The sequence below is a fragment of the Myodes glareolus genome, chromosome 5 (genome assembly GCF_982192425.1).
Source record: "Myodes glareolus chromosome 5, mMyoGla1.1, whole genome shotgun sequence".
NCBI classification, from domain to species: domain Eukaryota; kingdom Metazoa; phylum Chordata; class Mammalia; order Rodentia; family Cricetidae; genus Myodes; species Myodes glareolus.
Genome location: NC_142030.1, coordinates 87,729,276 through 87,751,402, shown reverse-complemented (window position 1 = coordinate 87,751,402; position 22,127 = coordinate 87,729,276).

The following is a 22,127-nucleotide window of genomic DNA, read 5'->3' as shown; positions in this document are numbered from 1 at the left end:
TGAAACATTTGTTAAAGATTAAATTAAATGAACACATTCAGAATAATAAATACCACTTGTAAATAAAGCTGAGAACATTTTATTCATTTGTAAATAAAAGTGAAAAATCTAAGAACTGCTTGGATGTGTGCACAAAGCAGCCATCCCTCTCCTCCAGCAAGCCTTGTGTGTGAACCCCTCAATGGCACATATGGGGCCTACCTGGGCGGGTCTCATTCCTGTGTGTTACATTGCTTTTTATTTTGCTTAAAATGAGATTTACTGTTTACTTTGTATGAGCCACGTAGCTATTTTAGTTTATTCTGGAAGGGTAAAGAAGGAACCAGAGTCGGGTGGTGGTGGCACACGCCTTTAATCCCAGCACTTGGGAGGCAGATGTAGGCAGATCTCTGTGAGTTCAAGGCCAGTCTGATCTACAGAGTGAGTTCCAGGACAGCCAGGGCTACACAGAAAAACCCTGTCTCAAAAACAAACAAACAAAACAAACAAACAAAGGATAATATCCTTTGATAAAAGTAAATACCTATCTGAAGCATAAATTTAATGCAAATAGTAGAATATTATTGTGTGAATGGGTCTTTTTTCTATAACCAAGTTTTAGTTAAAATGTATTTGGCTTTTCTCTAATTTCGTTTTTATGAGTAGTGTGCTGTGAGGAATACCCTTATACATCCGTCTGCTGCATCTGTGCCTACTTCTCGTATTCTCAGATAGGGATAAATCTGTGAATGGGAATTACTGTCCTTCCTTTCTTTAGCTTTATAAAAAACAGTGGCACATGGTGGCAAATACCTTTAATGCCAGAACTTGAGAATCAGATGCAGCTGAATCTCTGAGTTTGAGGCCTGCCTGGTCTGCAGAACAGGTACAGGATAGCCAGGGTTATACAGAGAAATCCTGTTTCAAAAAATAAAAAATTAAAAGAAGAAGAAGAAAGGAAATTGGTTATATCAGTTCCATGCACTAGAGTAATGTGTAAGAGTCTATATTTATTAATTTGCATTTTTGGTTGGTTTTTTTTTTTTTTGAGACAGGGTTTCTCTGTAGTTTGGAGCCTGTCCTGGAACTAGCTCTTGTAGACCAGGCTGTCCTTGAACTCACAGAGATCTGTCTGCCTCTGCCCAGTGTTGGAATTAAAGTCATGTGCCACCACCATCCGACTTAATTTGTATTATTTAGTTTCTAACTAGTTATACTAAAGATTTCTTCATAATTTTACTTGCTTTTCTCTTATATGAAATCAGTTTCTTATTTATCAATTAGAATGATCATTAGTTTTTAATTAGTGTTCATTTTTGCATATTTCTGTGAAAGACAAATCATAAGTATCGACTTAATCATGCATCATTATTTTATTGTATATTCATTTATATATTATATATAGATTTCAACTCTGTCAATCAAATGCAGTTACCTTCCCAAATTTTTCCATTTATCTCCTTCTTTCCTTCTTTTTTTTTTTCTTTCTTTCTGTTTTGGGTTTTATTATCTTTTTTTAGTGTGTATGTGCAAGTGGCTGCAGGAGCTCACCGAGTCCAACAGAGGGCACCAGTCCTCTGGAACCGGAGTTCTAGCTGGTTGCAGGCTGCTGGAGGCCAAACCTGGCTCCTCTGCAGTGCAAGAGCAGTAAGCACTCTTAACAACTGAGCCAAATTTTCCAGGCCTTTTTTTTAAAAAAAACAAAACAAAACTGAGACAAGATCTTTCTTTTAGCCCAGGCTATCCTGGAACTCACAGTAGCCCAAGCAGGCCTTATAGCATTGGCAACCCTCCCACCTTAGCCTCCTAAAAGCTGGGATTACTCATGTGAGGAACCACACCCAGTTTCACTCACCTTTTAATTACACTGGTTCTGTCATTCTGGGTTGTGCTTATCTTTCTATAGTCAAATTCATTAATTTAAAAAGCAATTTTGTTGATAGCACTGTGGGTAGAACTTGGGGCTCTGTTTTTATCTTGAGTTACAAGCATTTTACCTTGAGTTACATCCCTAGGCTCTGTGTCAATCTGTTCTAAATGTCAACCTTTGAAAGCTTTTCCCCCAGAACCTTCTACTCTAAAGGTTATGAATACACACATAATAAATAAAGAAGTGTACTGGTGCAAATATTCGGTTTTCAGAGACTCTTAGACACCTGGGTCTAATCTCAAGCATCCTTGCTTCAGGTAACCAACACAAGATTTTAATCAGAATTGTTCTAACCAAGTTGATTGCAGAGATATTGTTTTCAAAGTATCATTAAATTGATTGATTATTTTTCTCTATTCTGCAATTAAACCCCTTTCCCCATTTTTGCTTTTTCTTTTGCTGATTTACTGAGGCTATACAAATTCCTTTCTAGGTGAAAGCAGAGATTTATTTGCTTATTTTTCAAGAGTTTATTGTTTTTAATTAAATACGGGGCCGTGAAAGCCAGTGGTGTCAGATGCCCCTGGCTGGAGTTACAGGAAGTTGTGAGCTGACCAGTGTGGATGCTGGGAACCGAAGTTGGGTACTCAGCTAGACAAGTGAGCGCTCTTCACCGCTGAGCCATCTCTGGCCTTTGATTTCTATTTTATATACATCAAATTCTTACAAGTGTTTCTGTACTATACATTTTTTCTTTGTAACCCTTATTTTTTTTTTAACAATTTTAGTATTCCTGAGCTACATTTTCATAGCTCTCTGTTTTGTTTTTCAAAGGTGTGGTTCTCTAGGGAAAAATGATTCCTTCATCTATTCATCTATTCCAATGTTTGCTGTGTGCCGCTTAAGTCATGTTTGGTTTTTCTTTCTTTTTCTTTTTTTTTTTTCTTTTTTCTTTTTGGTTTTTTGAGACAGGATTTCTCTGTAGCTTTGGAGCCTGTCCTGGAACTAGCTCTTCTAGACCAGGCTGGCCTCGAACTCACAGACATCTGCCTGCCTCTGCCTCCCGAGTGCTGGGATTGAAGGCCTGTACCACCACTGCCCAGCTGCTTTTTTTTTTTTTGCTTTTATGCAAATTATTTCTGCTAGCAATTTTCATTATAAATTGTATGAAAGATTGCTAGGTTAAAAACTGGTGCTATCAATTTAGTGTGCTACTTTATCACCCTAGAAAACAGTGCAGAACACCTTGGCCAGCCCAGAATGAGTAAGTGAGGTGACAGGCTGAAACAAGACCACAATGCTTTGAGAGTCTCCTTTCCAAGAATGTGGGCTGGACCAAAGGACCCTTCCCGAAGAATAGGAAAGATGCCTGAGGGCATGACCTCATGACCTCATCACTGGAAACAAAGCTATAACAGGCATTTAACTTCTTGATCTCTCTTTAATCAGTCTGCCTAAGGGCAATGCTGCTGCCCTGTTGGAAGGGTACTCAGCAGTCTACCACTGGGCCCACTTGGTGAAGAACTGGGCTTCCCACCAACAGTCATGCGATGAGCATTGGAAGCAGGCCTGTTTGTCTTTGTGGGGTCTTCAGAGGGCTGGAGCTCAGCCTACAGCCTCCCACAAGACTGGGTTCCTGTGGTTTAGCTAATCTACTCTTGAACTCTTGATACACAAAAACTGTATTAACTCAGGTTAATTTGTTACACAGCAATAGATGACTGATAAAGAGGCTACAGCAGTAAGCTACAAGAAGGGGTCAGAGAAGACTTTCTGCCAAAGCGCTAGTTTGAGCTCTCCCCTTAAAAGCCGTGCAAACGACCCTTTTATGTTACTACTCTGCCCTCTCGCCACCTCTTTCTGTTCTCATTCCTCTCCCTCCCTGGCCTTATCCTGTTTCTCTCTGTGTCTCTGTCTCACTCCCTATCCCCCCTATACACCTTTCGTTTTCTGACTTTTTTTTTAAAAGAAGACTTCTCTTTTTAATATTTATTTGTTATGTGTACAATATTCTGTCTGTGTGTCTGCCTGTAAGTGAGATGAGGGCACCAGACCCCATTACAGATGGTTGTGAGCCACCATGTGCTTGCTGGGAATTGAACTCAGGACCTTTGGAAGAGCAGGCAATGCTCTTAACCTCTGAGTCATTTTTCCAGCCCTTTCTGACTTTTTTGTTTGGTTAGTTTTTTCCCTTGAGACAGGGTTTCTTCGCTGAAGTTTTGGCCTGTTCTGGACCTAGCTCTTGTAGACCAGACTGGCCTTGAACTCACAGAGATCTGGCTGCTTCTGCCTCCCGAGTGCTTGGATTAAAGGTGTGCACCATCACTGCCCAGCAGACCTTTCGCTTTCTTTGCTTAATCTAGTAGCAATACAGAGTTGCATAGGTAGTACTTGGGGGTGTAACTCAGTGGTAGAGTATTTACCTAGCATTCCCACCCACTTCCAAGCTTAATTATATGTTGTGTTTATATGGCAGATTTACCACCCCACCTCCCAAACTTCCTGAGTTAAATTACTTTTTAAAGGGAAATGAGTTAGTCCCACAGTTCTAGATGTTTTCCTCTGTGATTTGTTGACCTCATTGATTTTGGGCCTGAGGCAAAACAGCACGGTAGAAGGAGCAGGAGGTGGGACAAAAAACACCTTAAGCAAGGAAGCAAAAGAGGAGAGGTGGGGCTTCCACCTCCCACGAGGCCTCTTCTGAAAGGTCCACCATCTCAGAATTAAGTCTTTAACACACGGGGCCTTGAGAACATTCAATGTCCAAATTACTGTAGTCTAGTCACATGAACATTACAAGGATTCCATGTGAACTGTTCTGGAAATAACAATTGCATAGTCGAGGTTTAGGGAGCATTTAAAACCAACTGCACAATAAAACAATTAGGAGTAGTCCAATTTTTTTAAATTAAAGAACTGAGCAAAAAGAATGGATTTTTAAGACATTGTCTTTTGCCAAGAAGAAAACTTGTGGACAGAGATGAGACTAACAACTAAAAAAACACCCAAAAAGACACTATTTGCATTGCTTTTCAAAAAATTCACATTTGCACGGCAAAGTTTCTTACAGAATTGTCCATACCACCTGTAAATCTTTTTTTTTAAGTATTTATTATGTATACAATATTCTGTCTGTGTGTATGCCTGAAGAGGGCACCAGACCTCATTACAGATGGTTGTGAGCCATCATGTGGTTGCTGGGAATTGAACTCAGGACCTTTGGAAGAGCAGGCAATGCTCTTAACTGTTGAGCCATCTCTCCAACCCCCACCTGTAAATCTTTATAAAAGAAAATTATCTATTGGTAGTCCATGTAAAATATCTGACTTATCATTTATTCCTGTGATCCACCACAAGTGGGTTTTAATCTTTTTTTAACTCTTTTTTTGGTAGCTATCTTGGCAATCATTCACCATGGTCACTGGCTACAGTAGGTATTCTATCTTAAGCAATTCATTTCAGTCAATGAATCATTTTGCACTTGACACTTCAAGTTATTTCGAATGGGTTGCATATCATTTATGGCATAATTATATGCAATAAAGCCATAAACTCTCCCAGTGGAGTATGTTACAGTAGGGCCTTATTGACTCTCCATACAGTTATCTCTTCTGAAACATAAAAACTAATCCTGGGCTGAAGGTACAGCTTAGTGGTAGAACCCTTGTCTAGCATGTGTGAAGTTCTGGGTTTAATGCTCAAAAATAGAAGTAACTGTAAAAGTTTTATCCGATGTCTTTAAGTGGCATACTATACAAACACCTGATATGAACTAAACATTCCAACATTTATTTTAAAAAGGAGTATCAAGGGGTTAAGGATTTAACTCAGTGATGGCGCCCTTGTTGAAGTTGAAGACCCTGGGTTCGGTCCCCAGTACCAGGAGAAAGTACACACACAAAACATCAAAGTATAAAAAAGAGCATTGCGGCGGATGAGATCACTCAGTGAATGTGGTGGTTTGAAAGAAAAAGACCCCCAAAGGGAGCAGTGCTAGAAAGAGATGTGACTTTGTTGGAGGAAGTTGTCACTGCGGAGGTGGACTTTGAGGTCTCATATATGCTCAAGCCACACTGAGTGAGACAGTTCACTTTGCCTTTGAACCAAGACGTAAGGACTCTCAGCTCCAGCGTTGTATCTGCCTGCATGCTGCCTTGCTTCCTACCGTGACAATTATGGACTAAACCTCTGAACTGTAAGCCACCCCAATTAAATGTTTTCCTTTATAAGAGTTGTTGTGGTCATGGTGTCTCTTTACAGCAATAGAAGCCCTAAGACAGTGAGCAAAAACACTTGTTGTGCTAACATGATGACCTGATTTTAAATCCCCAGTATCCACAGAAAAAGCTATGAATGGCTGTGTGTACTTTTATCTCCAATGTTATGGAGCAGTGGGCAGAAGAGTCCTGGCATCTCACTGACCAGTCAGCCTAGCTAAATGTCAGAGACATTTGTTCAAGGTGGAAATAGGCTCTCATTTGGGCCTCCACAATTCCTCCTTTTTTATTAATTTTAATAAGGCCTGTGCTTCTGCAACAGGACAGATGATCGTGTCTGCTTTAGTTGAACACTTTCCTATTTCCCAGACTTACCCGTCTTCAGTACCCGCATTCCAACTATGCATACCCATGTCTTAGATGGCTGGGGGGGGAAATGGATCAAACCCGTCTCTGAATACCAGCCTCTGTAATAAACAGGTTAAGGGAGAAAGTACCTCTGGGCTCTGTGTCTCTGAGCCAAGTTTCTGTCAAGAGAGTTCATCAGCAATTAGCTAATGGTAAGCAAGCAGATAATACTATATGCTATGCATACTTCTATGGCTGTAGTATCTCATAATTAAAAAAGTGGAGGATCACCAGGGTTGAGAATTCCCCTTTTGAATTGCTCTAGAGTTTTTCTTAACAATTTTTGGCTGTATCAAAAGCTAAATTTCTTATCAAGCATGTGAAATCCAAGAACTCATTGGAAATGTCAAACCTTCCTTAGACAAACAAGTTCTAATCTTTTTCTAATCATTAACATAGTGAACTAAAGCATTAACAGGTCAACACCAAAACACAATTTAACAGGTCAATACCATACATAACACAATTGGGTTAAATCACAATGCTCTTAAATCCATTCTAACCAAAAGACAAGAAAAAGTTTTTGTGGTGGGTGAGAGTCCAATTACCATGCTATTTTTATGCAATGGTCCCAGTCTCTGAGTAGCAGCAAAAACCCCTAGGTTACCCTCCTCATCTCTGAAGAGGGGCTTCAGTCACTCCTTGTAACAAGTCTTTTTTCCCCTGAGGGGAAAATTGAGGTCTGAGTTCTCAGGTTCTTTCAACATTTCAACCGCAGACTGAATACCTCACTGACAATCTGAGTTCTGTGTTCAAAAGTGTACAGCAGTCAACTGTTCAGTGTGCATTTCTGGTCTGGTTCCAAAGTAAACAGAACTCATTAGGTCTGGAAATTTGTTCAGCAAGTCTATCAATAAACTAGGGATCACTAGTCGTCACTATGAGCTTCTTTCCTTTCTCAGACTGCAGCATGATGCTGTGAGTCAGGAACACTGGTTCAGGTACCCCTTTCCTCATGGTGGTATGAGGAAGTTAGGAACATGGGCTCTCACTCCGACTCTTCTGTGGGGGCGTTAGCAGCTATGATGTCATGGGGGCTTGCACCCTTCTGCTGGACCCATCGAATCAGACATTCTGGAAGCCATCTTGCTGATGTCCTTAACCCCATATTAACACAGGATCAGGTCCTTTCCATAATCCAGTGCAAGGGTCTCTCCACCTCGCTTTAGCAAAGGTCGCCTTGGTGCCATCATGCCAAAATCTGCCCACAGCAGACTGCTCATGGATATCCACATTCAAGAAGTTTAGCCTAAAAAGTGCATGGCTCAAGGTATTATGTGGCGTTTAAGGATATAATTCTCCTGCCTTTGCCTTTTGAAGTTGTGTTTTCAAGGAGTCATGGGCATGCTCCCTAATTCCTTGTCTTTGAGAATTATAAGAAATATCTGCCTTATGTTCAATAGTCCATTGGGAACAAAATTGCTGAAATGCTTTACTAACCTATCTGGACACATTATTTGTCTTTATGATTTTTGGGGTCCCCATATGTGAGAAGCATTTTAATCAATGAGTTATTACGTGCTTAGTGGCTTCCCCAGTTTGTGCAGGCCATCAAGAATCCTGAATGTTATATCGATTGTTATATGTACATACCTTAATTTGCCAAACTCTGCAATATGAGTAACAACCATTTGCCATAAATGATTAGGAAATAGTCCTTGGGGATTTACTCCCAGATAAGGTACAGGTAAATACTGTGAGCATATCTCACATTGCTTGACAATTTGGTGAGCAGCTTCTCTTGTTAATCTAAATGGTTTTCTTAAACTTATACTACTTTGATGATGTAGAGCATGTGATCACCGAACAAGCTCAACCTGAGATAAAGTGGTTATTTTTGTAAGCTTAACAGCTAAAGCATTACTTTCAGTTAGTGGACTGGGAAAATATGAATGTGCTCTAGTATGCCTACAAAGCACGGCAACCTTCTATGTTGTATGGCATTTTCCATTGCTGGAACAGCATCTTAACTCACTTATTGCTAGTCCCAATACATGGTACGGTTTCTAGGACTTGAAGAGCATTAAATATATATTGACTATCAGTATAGAGATTAAATGCCTTATTTGCAGAAAGCTGAAATACCAATAGCAACAGTTCGCAGCTCAGCTATTTGAGCTGAGGCCAGTTCTGTTTGCACTACATGTAATTCACCATTAACTACATATGCAGCATTCACCATTGACTACATATCCATTGGAAGAACCCTCTGTAAAAATTAACATCGCATCCTTTAAGTTTGTTATAACTTCAGGAAAAATAAAGGAATATAGTTGTGTGAATTGCAGCAATGGATCAACTGGGAAAAGCTTATTTATCTGGCCTTCAAATTGAGCAAATGCAGTTGTCCAAGAATCACTATTTTGAAATAACCAATCAATTGCTTAGTATAAGGAACACTGATCACAGCTGATTCTCTGTCAAAATATCGCCTAGATTCCATCCTGCTCTCTGTGCTAAGCAAGCTACTGCTTCAAAATAAGGGTTTAATATCCTAACTGGTGAAACAGGAAGGTGTAGCCATAAAAGCAGACTATTTTGCCATAATATTACTGTAAGTTTTGTAGGTAACATACATGCTTGCCAAGGCTGATCATAATTAATACAATGGTGTGGAAAGTCCTTCTGTATATGTGTTGCTTTTATTGGTTAATGAATAAAGAAGCTGCTATTGGCCAATGACTTAACAGAATAGAGCCAGACTGGAAAAGATATAAAGAGAGAGTAGGCAGAGTAGGGAGATACATGTAGCCGCCAGAGAGGAAAGAGGCGAGCTGAGTAGGAACCTTGCTGGTAGGCCATGAGCCTCCTGGTAAAATATAAAATAATAGAAATGGGTTAGCCAAAGATATAAGAGCTAGCTAGCAATATGCTTAAGTGATTGTCCAAACAGTGATTTAAATAAAATAGTTTCTGTGTGATTATTTCGGGAGTCTGAGCAGCTGGGAAACAAATAAGCGGCCTGCACCAACAATATAATGTACTTGTTGCCTCTGTATAGCATACTCTGCCTGTGTGAGTACCTGTCTAGCAGCGTCCGAAAGCTGTCTAGTGGAACTTGGATCACTGTTCCCTTTAAGAATTTTACTTAGTGGCTCAAGGTCTCCCATAGGATATTTTAAATAAGGTCTCAGCCATTGCATGTTTTTATTAAAAGTTTGTAAATTATCTTTCTAATCCAAGCTGCAAGTCTGCCTAGCTGCCAGGCTTGACTTGCTCATTTACATTTTCACAGACACCTGTCTGGGCCTGGAGCTGCAGTTCCCCGAGGCTATTTTTTTGGGGCTTGGCTGTCAGGCTGGAAACCAGGATCTTGGCTTGCAGCTGAAGCTGGGCCTTATAGCGGGGCACAAGCCATGCTCTCTCTGCCACTTGGCTGTCCTGCCTGGGTACTTGGGACCAGGAGACCGGTCCCTCATTGCCTACTCTTCCTGGGCAGACCACAGACCAAGTTCAGCAGTCCTGACACAGACTGTGACCATTGGCAAATTTAGCTCAGATTCTCGGGTGCCCACCATAGCAGCGGCTTTGAGATTGATGTGTCCTTAACCTTAGGCAGGTATAGCCATGCCTTTTTTACTATCCTTGTTTTTTTATTTTAAATTTTGTAATCACAAAATTAGAATTCCTGAATCCTCTCCTCTGTTAAAAGTCATAGATTTTTCCATATAGGCTCCTTGGCTCAGGGGTCCATTAGCCTCCAGGCATTCCCACTAACCAACTCTGGGTGCTGAGTGTGGGAGGAATCGCCCTTTCAACTTTTTGTCTCTTGCCTTTCTTGACTCCACAGCACAGCGTGGGTCAGACCCAGCTGGCTACAGTACGCGTGCGTGAACTGTCACAGTCTCAGAGGTTGGGTCAAACGCCGCATTCCCTGTGCTCTTCCCACCCATTCAGTAGCAACAGAGGCTGAGGCTAGGGGACCAAAGCACCTCTGCTTGCATGGGCAAAGACGAGGCCTCACTTTGGCCTGAGTCCTGGAACATCCCGAAGGCAGGGGCAGGAATATAATATTTACAAACTCTAAAAATCTCTGTCTTAGTTTCTGCTCCTCTAATTATCAAAATACATCTAAGCAACTCTACAGGTAATTGAATACTATCTCCTTGTTCCATATTTACAAATATTTACAGTTTTACTCCCGATTTTTACCCCGCCTTTCTCTTTCCTTTTTAATTATCTATTATTTATTTCTGGGTGCTCATGACTCACCTCTACACCTGCGGTGCAATTTCTTCATGTAGGGTTCCTCACGTACTCCCTTGTACGCCTGGCCACACTTTTGTGTACTTTGGGGTTCACCAGTGGCCTTCATGTTATGGTGCCATATGTCAGGGACCTTTGTTCAAGGTGGAAAAAGGTTCACATTTGGGCCTCCACAGCTAAAACAACAATCTTCCGTTTCAGTAAGAGACCCAGCGAGCAATAGAAGGCGCCTCATGTCTTGGGCCTTCAAATCGTGTGCATGAGTGCATGTTCACACACTCACATGCATGCAACACACATGTGCGCACATGCACAAACACACACACACATGCACACACAATGTCTTCGTTTAAAAATCTCTTCACGAAAATTAAAAGCAGCATTTAATTTAGAAAAGTTATTTATATTCTGTATTGTTCCAGCTGATAAAGTGCTGCAAAGAGTAATCATAATTCAAAGCATTGAATTGTGTTCTCCAGACATTCCGTGGGCCTGGAGAAAATGCTCAAGAAAACAATGCCTGGGACAGTTCTGCCAACCAAGGGCGAGCCGAGTGACCTCTGAGGCCCTTCATCCTAAGACTTTCAGCCTTCAGTAGTTAGTTATGGTTTTATGGAATTAAAAAACAAGGGTCTGCACTGCTTTTTTTTTTTTTTTTAAAAAATGTATTTACTGTAGCTTAGAAAATTAAGTGACTCTTTTCTTTTTAATCACAAGATTTTTGTTTGTTTGTTTGTTTTTTAAAGTTGTGTTAATAGGATCCCAGGTACTTTTTCTTTGGGAAAAAAAAAGTGTCTGAAGACAGGTTACCTCACTTTTCCCAAGCAAATGTCAGTTCTTACTAGATTCCAAAGAGAAGCAAAACTATATTATGTAACGTGGCCAGGCCCCAGGTATGATTTTTAATCAATTGTCTCATTAAAAACACTTCATTAATTTTATCCATTCCCTGACCCCTCTCCAAAGCAAGAAAGGAGAAAATGAAGCTCAGATTTTCAGACTGTGAAAGGCAGCCCTCGCCTCCAAGCTCCTTGACGAAGTCGGCACTCCAGCCAAGTTGTAAAGCACTGCAGAGGGAGTGTAAATGGCAAGTGTTGGGCTGGTCCGGGCCCTCGCTGGAGCAGGACTCTGCCCAAACAAAGCCGCATTCATGGGTCCACTCGGCCACTTCGTGCCACTGTCGCCAGCTACTGTAGGGGCTGTTACTGAACTTTGTCGGGAGAACTCAAAGTCACTGAAAGAAACATAAATACCTGGTGTCTTCAGACGATGTTGGTCCAGCCAGCACGCCTCGTCAGGAAACATTTGTGTTTACAGTTTAGTAAAGCTAAGAAACTTCAAGCTCCCTGCATCGTATAACCGATTTGGATTTTGCTTCCTTTTCCTTTGTATCCCGTCTTCAGGCAAAACCAAACACGAAAAACCATTCCTGCTAGCATTTGCTAGAATTCATTCTATCAGAAGGGGGACAAAGGCAATCATGTGATGGGAACAGGACCTTTGAAAACCAATCAAAACATCTCAGTAGTAGATTGGTATGCGTGGCTGGCTGTGTGCATAGCGCAGTGAAAAACTTAGCACTCAGGCACAGAGACCCAACACCAAGCTGATTGTGGGAAATAGGTTGGTATACAGTTCTGCACACCCTTCATTTTCAACTCTCCACTTCAGTGCCAACTGTCCACTAAGTGACTGCCGAGAAGAGAATCGTGCCACGCAAGCCTTGTTTGTTCGAAATCTGTGAGAGGGCTGGTGAGATGGCTCAGGAGGTGAAAGGCTTACTGAATAAAGACCTGAGCTCAGATCCCCAAACCCTCATAAAAGTTGGAGGGCACAATGTGCTCTTCTGAGAGGCAGAGTCAGCAGGAGACCTGCCGAAAGCGCTCTTGAACTGTGCTAAAGTGCAGAAAGACCTTGTGTCAAACCAGATGGAAGATGAGAGCTGGGCTTGGTGGCACACTCCTTTAATCCCCACACTCCGGAGGCAGAGACAAGCGGAGCTCTGTGAGTTCGAGGCCAGTCTGGTCTAATGAGTGAGTTTCAGGGCAACAAGAGCTCTTACACAGAGAAACCCTGTCTCAAAAAAAAAAAAAAAAAAAAAAAAACAAGAAAAAAAAGGTGGAAGATGAGGACCATTTCTGAAGCTGTCCTCTGATCTTCACACACATAAACACACACATCGCACACACATCACACACACAAACACAAGCAGACCACACACAACAAAAAGAGAAAGTGCAGTTTTCTGCCCTGGCTGTGTGTCTTGCGCTGTCCTCTCACACCCACGCTGTCTAGCACGTGGTGAGCCAGAGAGGATGCTATGGAGTAGAATGAGTTACTCTGACGTGCCCTGAGGATGGGACTTTGACTTTCGGTCTACACTGCACCGTAGGTAAATGTCCTTAACTCAGACTCAGTTTCCTCACTTGAAATAAGGACCTTGAAGATGACAGAAACTGTGAAAGTCTCTGGCCTTGGTCAAGCTCTGCACGTGAGCCGACCTTTTAATCGTGCTTGCTATCATTACATAAAGGATTGTTCTTCGCTTTCTAGTTTCCTGTCTTGTAGGTCTGCACACAAATCCCTTCTTCTCACTTCCTCTTCCCTTCTTCCCTTAGGCTTCTGTCTGCACCTGGTCCCAGCAATCGTCTGCTCTGCTCCATGCTGTGCCTTTGGCCCACTTCACCTTTTCCTCCTCTGTCCCTCATGTCCCCTAAATCCTGCTGCCTTCACCCTTCTACCCTTGCAGAGCAGCCTCAGAGAGCTCTGCTTGGTTTTAAATATTGTCTGCATTTCTGGTGGTTTAAGTAGGAAAATAATGTTATTAAATCAGTATCTCACCAGACAGTCTTAGGTCAAAATATTAAAATATTTCTAACATCATATAGCATATTATTATTATATTGGTGCCCCTGTAACTATTTGATGTTACAGATTTGGTAGGATTTTTTTTTTAGAATACTTAGAATGCTTTTATACAAAAGTATTTCAACTTTACAGAAAATAATATTATAAGGTAAAATCTAAATATTTGGGGCTAGCGAGCTGGCTATATTTTGTTAACTTGACACAAACTAGAAGTATGCATGAAGAGGGGACCTCAGCTGAGGACCGCCTCCATCAGACTAGCCTGGGCGTGGATGTTGGGGCACTGTGCTTGTACCTGCTAGTTTTGTCTCAATTTGACATAAGCTGGTGATCCTGGATTCTGTAAGAAAGCAGTCTGAGCAAACTTACGGTAAACAGCGCTCCTCCACGGCTTCTGTACAGCTCCTGCCTCCAGGTTCCTGCCCTATTTGAGTTCCTGTCCTGGCTTCCTTCAATACTGAACTACAATGGGGAAGTGTAAGCCAAATAAAAAAATAAACCCTTTCCTCTTTAGCTTGTTTTTGGTCATGGTATTTCATCCCAGCAACAGAAACCCTAACACTGATGGAGAAGGAACTAGCCTACACGGGCTATGTCACCCCTGAGCAGGTGGTATTGGTTTGTATAGGTAAGGTAACTGGGCCAGCCAGGGAAGCAAGTCAGTAAGTCGGTAAACAGCATTCCTCTATGATCTCTGTTTCAATTCTTGCCTCCACCTTCTTGTTTGAGTTCTTTCACTGGCTTCCTTCCCTCAGTGACGAACTGCAGTGTGTAAGTGTAGGACCCTTGCCTACCATGAATGAAGCCCTGGATTCCATTCTTAGACACACACACACACACACACACACACACACACACCTGAATATTTTGTCTCTCCCACCCCTTAGGCATGAGAGGAGGCCCTCAAGCATGTGTACTCTATCACGGAGCTACACCCTTACTTCCCCATTTCATGGGCACGCGTGCAGAAGTTACTCAAGTGTTATGAATATTCATATATTTATGCTAACTATGTTCATCCTCTGCCTAACACCACTTTACATCAGTTGTATTTTTCTTTTTATCATTTTATAGTTTTATAACACATGACTATAACAGAACACACTGATGTGTGTTTTTTAATTTCACATAGCAATACCACAACTTTCCATCCATGTTGAGATCTCCCTTTGCTGACGCATTTACCTCAACTTCATCCATCTTAGTGTTGTAGAATTCTTTTATACAAATGTGTGACTTTGTCTAGGGAAATGTCAACACTTATTCACTCCAGACAGGAGTGAATTTATTTACTGTTGAACCACTAAATTTGTCAGGGTTACTTATGGGAGTATGAGTGACAGGCTATTTATTGGAACATGGTTTCCTTAAAGGCGATTGCATCGTCAAAAAGCCCATCCCAGTCTGAGTGAGATCTTAAGGGAGCTGAATTTCTGAGGTGCCCTGCCCAGCTTGGAGGCAGTTCACGGAAGAGTCTCTTCTCTTTCCCAGATCAGCTCCCTGCCTTCCTAACCTTGGAAAGGGCTCTTGTGTGTCTTGTTAACTTTCTGAGCTTCTGATACCTCTTAAGTGTTTTTAGCCTCCTGAGTCTTACAGGCCTAGTTCCTCCTTCCAGATGGGAAGGCGTCACTTCAGAGGAAAGAGCTGCATAGCAGGCCAAGCCACCCTCCTTTATCTGCTTTACTATTAGTATATGCTTAGATGGCTTCTACGTTTTCACTGTTCAAAATAAGATTCTATGTATTTATATGAGTAAGTGTTGGTAAGTGTAAAAAGAGCAACAGGCTGCATCCCGCCACCCGGCTAGCTTAACCCCCAAAATAATTACACAGAAACTGTATTCATTTAAACACTGCCTGACCCATTAGTTCTAGCCTCTTATTGGCTAACTCTCACATCTTGATTAACCCATTTCTATTCATCTGTATTTTACCACGGTGGCTTACCAGAAAAGATTCAGCATGTCTGACCTGGTGCCTGACTTCATGGCCGCTCTCTCTCACCCTGCTTTCTTCCTCCCAGCATTTAGTTCTGTCTCCCCGCCTGTCTAAGTTTTGCCCTATCAAAAGGCCAAGGCAGCTTCTTTATTTAACTAAGGAAAGCAACAAAAATATAAAAGGACCTCCTACACCAGGTAAGGACATGCATATGCTCTGTTTTCAAGCAATAGCATGTTGCTAAATTGCCCTCAGGCTTGACTGATCCCAACCAAGTTCCCACCAGCCGCGTATGAATTTGTTTCTGGTCTACAGTCACCTCAGGACTTGGCATTATCACTTGCTCTCTTGTTGAGGGATATGGACCCAGACCCCCTGAATTTCCTGTAAACAACTTGTTATGCTTGCAGCTGCTCTGAGCAAAACAACTTGTTTTCCTGTGTGTGCAGCTGCTCTGAGCATGAGACCCTCAGGAGTTCCTGATGGCGGGGGGGGGGGGGGGGGGGGGGGGGGAGTGGTTTCTGGTGGGTTTGGCTGGGGCATGGCTATCAGTTAAGGATCCATATATAAGCGGCTCTGGTACACAATGAAGTTGGCATTCTTGTTTCAAGGAGGACCCGTGTCTCTGTCTGTGTGTCTTTGTGTGTTTAAATCTCCAGGCCCTTGCTCAACTGCAAACGGTCTCGTAGTACAGGCACCGCAATACAGGCATAGTACCGTAGTACACATAGTAGTATGGAAGTTCAATGTCTGCATATAACTGACAAATCTCTCAACACAAGTGCATTTGGGCATTTTTCTTTTGTGTTGGGTGCCTTACTTTCTGAGGCTACTGCTCATATTTTTTGCTGTTCTTCTGTGTCACCTCTATTCTACAGAAAAAATTTCCCCTGTGGATTGTGTAAATAGGTTTGTAATTTTTCAGTAGGATTAATCAGTTCTTCTAACATCGGACAGTGATGAGTCCTTTTTTTGCTGAATTCAGTGTCAGATGTATGTAGACAAATTTTTCTTTGGACTGCCAGCTCACAAGAAATAACACAGAGACTTATTATTTATTATGAAAAGTTGGCCTGTAGCTTAGGCTTGTCTCACTACATCTTATAACTAAATTAACCCATTTATATTAATCTGTGTTTTGCCTCATGGCTTTTACCTCTCTTCCGTCTTGGACCTCCTGTTTCCTCTCCATGTTCTCTCTCCTGCGCCTAGATTCATCTCCTCCTTTTCTCTCTGCTCGCAAGTTCCACCTAACCTTTTCCTGACTGCCTAATGGCCATTCAGCTCTTTATTAGATCAATCAGAAGGCAAAGACACATCTTCACAGTGTACAAAAAGGTTATTCCACAACAGGGGTGGTTTTAATCTATGAATGGTTCCATTTTATGTTGTGCAGTTGATCTGATTTTCTATCTCTACCTAACTGCTAGTTGAAATTATCAAGGTATTCTGGTAAGTTTTCCCTTGTGGTAAAGAAAATGTCTTTGTTGTTGCTCTTGTTTTTGACATGGTCTGTGAATATAGCCCAGACTAGCCTTACACTCATGGTTCTAATGTCTCAGCTGCCCAGATGCCAGGGCTACAGGTGTAGACCATCAGACCCAGCTCCTATACCTTTTTGATTTTTGTCAGAAGCATCTTTTAATGCAAATTTTAGAATTCTCTAGGAAAATAATGAATTCAGAGTTTAATTCTGGGGCTAATTAAAATGTTACAATATTGACTTTTCTAATTAGCAAGATATATCTCTACGATTTTCTGGTCTTTCATTTCTTTTCATTATTTCCTCTTATTTGGGGGGACAAGGTCTCTAATTACTCAAGTTGACCTTGAATTAGACATCATCAGGTAGCTGACAATGGTCTAAACTCCTGATTATTCTTCCTCCTCCTTCTAAGAGCTAGAATTACATATGGATGTCACCACCAAGCCAGTTTCAGAGGTTTTTCTAACTTAATTACATATATGTATTGTATGTGTTTTCATATTTATTTTCTAAAACCTCTCTGACCTGTCTTCCAAAATCTATTCCTAAAAATCTTAAGGGTTTTGGTACTGATTCCTGCAGAAATACAGCTCAGTTTTGAATAATTTGTTCATAGATTTTCTGTAAGAACTGATCATCTGTAAAGTGTTAGTTTAAATCTATCTTTCCAGTTTTTTCTTTCTTCCTTTCTTCCCTCCCTTCCACTTTCCCTTTTTCCCTTCATCTTCCTGCTGTGGCTTGAACTTCCTGTCCAATAATGAATGATGGTAAGACTAGAATAATGGGTTTCTGTGGCTTGCTCTCAACAGAAAGCAATTCTAACAATTCATAATTAGTTATCTTGTTTGCATAGTGTTTGGAAAGATGTTCTTTCCAGATTAAAGGAGTTCTTTCTACTCTGAAAAGTTTTGTTTTGTTTTAACTAAATTATCAATTTGGGTGTGAAGCGTTAATACATTAATAAGTTTGCTTGTGTGTTTCTACCTGAGATTACTTCTAAGTTTCCTTTATATACTTCTTTGTCTGGTTATGATGTAAATATTGTACTAGTTTCACAAATTATATTGGAAGGCATTCTATCTTCTTCTATTACCCGGAACAAATTATACGAAATAGGATTATCTTCTTGAAGGTTTGGCCAAAGTTTCCTGTGAAACCACCCTGGCTGGATGGTGTTTTTGTAGGAAGAATTTTAACCTTTAAATTAACTTATTAAAGGCTGGAAATCTAGTCAGGCTTTCTAGTTCTCCTGATTCCTTTTATATTGGCTGTATTTTTTTCTTAGAAAAAAATTCATTTTATCTATATTTTATTTAGATGAATAGACCCGTTCTTAGCATTCCCTCATATTTTTTGAAGATTTACTTTATTTTTAATTGTGTTTATGTGTATGTTGTGGGGGTGCATTTACACATAAGTGCAGGTGCCAACAGAGGGCAAAGATGCCTGAACTCCCTGGTGATGTGAGAAGTCCCTCCGTATATGTGTTGCTTTTATTGGTTAATGAATAAAGAATCCACTTTGGCCTGTGGTAGGGCAGAATAGATCTAGGTGGGAAAACTAAACTGAATGCTAGGAGAAAGTAGGCACAGTGAGTGAGATGTCACAGGAGACAGACGTGCTGGAACCTTGTCAGTAAACCACAAGCCTCATGGTAAAATATAAAATAATAGAAACAGGTTGGTTAAGGAAAATATGGTACATTTACACAAAGGAGTACTACACAGCAGAAAAAAATAATGACAGCTTGAATTTTGCAGGAAAATGGATAGAGCTAGAAAACATTATTTTGAGTGAGGTAACCCAGACAAAGAAAGACAATTATCACATGTACTCACTCATAGGTGTTTTTTAAACATAAAGCAAAGAAAGTCAGCCTACAAACCACAATCCCAGAGAACTGAGACAACAATGAGGACACTAAGAGAAACTTACATAGATCTAATCTACATGGGAAGTAGAAAGTAGAAAACAACAAGATCTCCTGAGTAAATTGGGAGCATGGGGATCTTGGGGGAGGACTGAAGGGAGGAGGGGAGAGGCAAGGAGGGGAGCAGAGAAAAATGTAGAGCTCAATAAATATCAATAAAAATATATAGAAATAGAAATGGGTTAATTTAAGATATAAGAGCTAGCAAGCAATACACTTAAGTGATTGACCAAGCAGTGTTTTAATTAATATAGTCTGTATGATTATTTCAGTTCTGAGCGACCAGGAACGAACAAGCAGTTTCCACCTACATCAACACCCTGGTGTTGAAGTGATTGGAAGCTGTGGGTTACCCAAAGTCTGTGTTGAGAACAAAAGTTGAGTTCTCTACAAGAGCGGTATACACTTTTAATTGCTGACCTGTTTCTCCATCCCATAATTTATTCTTGTTTTATTTGTATTTATGTCCATTTTCTCATCTCCATTATTACTTCTTAGCATCCTTTCCAGTGGGTCATGCTGGGAGTGTGTCTATCTTGCTAGTATTTTTTAAACTTGTTTCTTTTTTGATTTGTATCTTCTATCTTTTTGTTATTAGTGTTTTTTGTTAATTTTCAGCTCTTGTTTTCATTCCCTTCCTTGTTTCTTTGAGTTTACAGTGTTTACTTCATTGCCTTCCAATTTTTGTTATGTTTATTTTGTGTATATGTGTATGTATGTGTTGGTGTGCTATGTGTATTTGTTAGTGTGCTTTGTGCACATGTATGCACAGGTATGGGTACATAGTGTCTGTGTAGTGGCCTGAGGTCAATTTTGGGTGTCTTTCCTCAATTTCTCCACCTTTCCCCCGCCCCTAACTGAGACAGGGTCTCTCACTAAACCTGTCGTCTACCTTATGGTCTTCAGGGATCTGCCTATGCCCATCCCCATGACAGTCCCCATACCAGTATTACAGGCTTACTGCCCAGTCTTACTCTTTACTGGTTTCTGGGGGTCCAAACTTGGCTCCTCCTGCTTGTATGGCAGGTATTTTACTGAGTGAGTCATTGCCCCTAAGTCTTTGTATTTTTGATCTGTTTTCCACTCTATTCTTGAATTGATTATCCAAGCTCACTGTTTATCTGTTTGTTTGTTTCTAGTACTCCTTCTTCCCCATCTCCTATTTTTGGCCTCACGCACTCAGGCTGGCATTGGGCTTGAAGTTTAGTATACAGTGGAGGATGACCTTGAACTCCTAACCCTTTTCCTTCCTGCCTCCATCTCCCAAGTGCTGAGATTACAGATATATACTCCTTTGGCTTCTAGTCTTCTTTGATTTTTGCGATGTATTTTTTTAAGTTTGGTTACCTGTGTGTATAATCTCTTTCTATCTTTGGTCCATCCCCTTGGGAGACCTGCTTCTGGAACTTGACCTCCCTTCTTCAAAACACACACCCTTAGGACTGAGTGTGAACCGCACCCACCCACCCACCCAGTAAAGAGAATTCTGGAAATGGCTTTGCTGATGAGTTAACTTTCCTCTGCACTGATTATTTTTCTTGACTATGAAGAGTTACAGTGTTACAGCCATGTGCCTTAATGGGTTTTATTGAACATTCTTGGGATTCCTAGCTGTATCCAAATTTGAGAATTAATGGCTTTCATTATTAGGCAATGGTGTTTTTCAGGCATCACTACCTCCTAATGTTACAGACAATTTGAACAATGCCATTTTGTAGTTCTCATAAGCTGTCAGGATGGTCTCCCAGGGCTGGTGACATGTAAGAAACAGTGAAAAACATTCCTTTTTCCTGTGTCAGTATAAGCGGCTTACTGCCACGCTGCCTGCTTTAGCCTCATTGTGGCTGATAATATCCATGAAGTCACAGTTTTGAAGCATGGGTCTAATGTCACACATTAATATGACTATAAAATGGAGTAATCCATTCATGTGACCAGCTATAATCATCTTATGTCCTCTGTGTGCACCTCTCTTGGGAACTCTGAGTAGAAGCTGAAGAGCAGCTTTGTGAGCGTGATGGGAGACACTGGCGTATTGAAGCAAAGGGATGGTGTTGACCATGTCTTCTCACAAGACTCTTAGAAACAGGAGTGGTAGAGGGAAGAGGGGCCACTGAGGTACTGTTTCTGAAAGCAAGAAGGTCCATTATTTTTAGGCCAATATAATGAAACAGGGAATTGGGAGCACTGACGCTGGCTCTTATGATTGTGGAGGAAGAGGGAGCACATTTCTGGGGGAAAATGCTAAGACTTCATGAACCATTGGATGGAGGGTGGGGCAAGAACAATTCTTATTAAGAGAGGTTACCCAGTACCCGTGACTGTGTATCAGAGGCAGATTTGTCCTTGTCTTGCTTCAGTTTGGTTTGATTCCAAAGAGATATATGGATCAAACACTTCCCTCAGAGAGAAATCTGAGGGGGTTACATTACTGTTTCCCTTCTTTTCTTTTCTTTTCTTTTCTTTTCTTTTCTTTCTTTTTCTTTTCTCTTTTCTTCTCTTCTCTTCTTTCTTTCTTTTCTTTCTTTCTTTCTTTCTTTTCTCTTTCTTTCTTTCTTTCTTTCTTTCTTCTGACAAGAATTCTCTGTAACTTTGGGCCTGTCCTGGAACTAGCTCTTGTAGATCAGATTGGCCTTGAACTCACAAAGATCCGCCCGCCTCTGCCTCTCTGGGTGCTGGGATTAAAGGAGTGTGCCACCACCGCCCACATTACGGCTTCTCTACAAGAGCCATTGTTCCCTCACTGTTACTGTAATCCATGGAAGAAATGCTTTCCAAGAGTGCTGAGGAGAGAGGCATCAGACTCAGCTTTCCTGTAACTTGAAGTTTCTACAAGTTTGTACGGAGTGAGGAGATGGGGAGAAAGTAACTCTGTGGGAACTCTTACCTGTTCAAATTTTACAACACAGGGTGGATGCTGCTTCTCCAAAGGTTGCGGGAAAAGCTCGTCTAAATAGGTGTCCCTTCAGCTGCTGCATCATGGCTTGGTGGTAATATACACTGATGCTGGTGACTCGGGGAAGGGTGATGATGGTTTCCTCTGCTATCTAGAGTGCGTCATTAAAATTGGAGTCTGAAGAATGCTTACAAGGGTCTCTATACACAGCCACCAATGATACATCTAGACCATAGCATAGGGTCAGAAAGTAGAAAACTAGGTGTGCCTTCCCACAGGTTTCCTTCATCATCACATAGGCAGTAAGGGCTTGAAATGCCACTGTTTGGG